This window comes from Schistocerca nitens, chromosome 2 (assembly GCF_023898315.1).
Source record: "Schistocerca nitens isolate TAMUIC-IGC-003100 chromosome 2, iqSchNite1.1, whole genome shotgun sequence".
NCBI classification, from domain to species: Eukaryota; Metazoa; Arthropoda; class Insecta; order Orthoptera; family Acrididae; genus Schistocerca; species Schistocerca nitens.
This window is the reverse complement of record NC_064615.1, coordinates 270,216,482-270,219,178: the sequence shown is the minus strand read 5'-3', so window position 1 is coordinate 270,219,178 and position 2,697 is coordinate 270,216,482.

Sequence of the window (2,697 nt, the reverse complement as noted above, 5' to 3'; positions counted from 1 at the left end):
GTACGTACCAAATATAGAACTGTTCCCCCGCAGGTACTGTTCGAAATGTCGGCCACCATGGTCACGGAAAAGTGACTCACTATCGCCTGTCTCACTGCTGTGATGTGACTGACGCGAACAACTCAGCATAGTGTCTCCGTGTCCATCTTCCACTACATTTAGTGAACGCATAAATGATGTGCATGCCCGCCAACTCTTTTTCAGTAAACCTATCCAAACTGCTGTGTATCACTATTAACGTGCAAGTAACACGGCCGGAAAAAAACTGGGAACAGTCGAGCAGTACTGAAAGCGAACATTACTGTTGTCAACAACTTTGTTTACAAACAAGAAACACAGCGCATAACGTCGACATTTGCACTGGTGTGCACACATTTTCAGTGCAATACAGACATAAAGATAAATGGGCTTAAAATATGAAATACAATTATGACTACCGGAGATCACAGCGGGCTTGTATGTAAATACTCGTAAAATGTCCCAGAGCAAGCTTAAAATTTTTTCACTGAAGTTCGAGGTCATCCTGTATGTAGGAAAAAGGAATAAAGTGGTTGACTTTTCTTCGAAAACAACCACTCGTAATTTTAACAAAACCACACCACAACGCCTAACCCTCTCTTGCAACGTCTTCTACAGGAGGTGGATAGGCATCTCCGTAACGCTTTTGCGCTTACCAAACGAATCTGTGAAGAAACATGCGGCTCTTCTTGGGATCTTCTCCATTTGTTTTATCAGTCCTGTTTGGTACCAGTCCCACATACGTCCTACGAGGCCGCGGACTGTACTTTCCAGACATTCTTTCAATGAATTTCAGTCTGGTATCTGACTTTCCTACGATAAGTTATTATGTAGTTTTTCCGCATTAAATCGCTCCGACAGCATACTCAATTTAATGAATGCAACTGTTCCAAGTGACTTACGTTCAACAGTGTAATCGAACAAGTTGGTAGGCTGTAGCATAATTAAAAAACTCCGTGTTATTTATGCGTAACTCGATACACTTGGTTTCGTTGGGTGTCAACTGACAGTGTCAGCACATCTTCTTCAATCTTTCAAAACTTTGATCGAATGAGGATCTGAGATAATGGTGCTCTGGGCTAGCTTTCTGGATGCCAGCGGCTCAGAGCCACGTCTGGCCCTCCAAATTACATTTCTGTGGTTTCCGTCAGGCGCTTAAGGGATGCAAATGCAGGGATGGTTCCTTCGCAAGGGTCGATTTCCTTTACCATTGTCCTCCAGTCCCACCTCTAGTGATCTACAGGGTGATTCAAAAAGAATACCACAACTTTAAAAGTGTGTATTTAATGAAAGAAACATAATATAACCTTCTGTTATACATCATTACAAAGAGTATTTAAAAAGGTTTTTTTTCACTCAAAAACAAGTTCAGAGATGTTCAATATGGCCCCCTCCAGACACACGAGCAATATCAACCCGATACTCCAACTCGTTCCACACTCTCTGTAGCATATCAGGCTTAACAGTTTGGATAGCTGCTGTTATTTCTCGTTTCAAATCATCAGTGGTGGCTGGGAGAGGTGGCCGAAACACCATATCCTTATAATACCCCCATAAGAAAAAATCGCAGGGGGTAAGATCAGGGCTTCTTGGAGGCCAGTGATGAAGTGCTCTGTGACGGGCTGCCTGGCGGCCGATCCATCGCCTCGGGTAGCTGACGTTCAGGTTTCATAACTAACCTTTTTCGTAGGACTCTCCATACAGTTGATTGTGGAATTTGCAGCTCTCTGCTAGCTCTGCGAGTCGATTTTCCTGGGCTGCGAACAAATGCTTGCTGCTACATTTTCATCACTCGTTCTCGGCCGTCCAGAACTTTTCCCTTTGCACAAACACCCATTCTCTGTAAACTGTTTATACCAACGTTTAATACACCACCTATCAGGAGGTTTAACACCATACTTCGTTCGAAATGCACGCTGAACAACTGTCGTCGATTCACTTCTGCCGTACTCAATAACACAAAAAGCTTTCTGTTGAGCGGTCGCCATCTTAGCATCAACTGACGCTGACGCCTAGTCAACAGCGCCTCAAGCGAACAAATGTACAACTAAATGAAACTTTATAGCTCCCTTAATTCGCCGACAGATAGTGCTTAGCTCTGCCTTTTGTCGTTGCAGAGTTTTAAATTCCTAAAGTTGTGGTATTCTTTTTGAATCACCCTGTAGTTTTCATTGGCATGTTAATCTTGATCTTCCTCCCTTCTCTGCATTTTGTTGCAGCTTTCTAGGGCTGCAAATTTTGCATACACGACAGCATCTTCTGCCAAGAGCCTGTTGGGGCCTCCGACGTTATCCCCTAGGTGGGATATGACGGAAGCTACTTTCACGTCTGAAAATTTCTCTCCGTTAAAGGGAGGTTCTGGTCGACACCGATGAAGAAATGGGTTTTTTTCTTACATAGTTTGCATCCCTGAAGTATACAGAACATGCCTGCAAAAGGATTCTTTCATTGTTGAAACTATTTTAGAAGTTACAGTGTCTTGAATGGCTCGGTGCGGCGGCCGAAATAAGGTAGCAGCAGGGGCTCAATGGATTAGTTCAAGAAAAGATTCGGCCAGTTTACGAATTTCTGTCCAACGAAGATTTGCTTTGCACCGGTTCCAATACACAAAATAACAACGGGAGCTTTGATGCATGACTTTGGGAATTGGTACCGAAACATCTCCATTGCGCAGCAAAA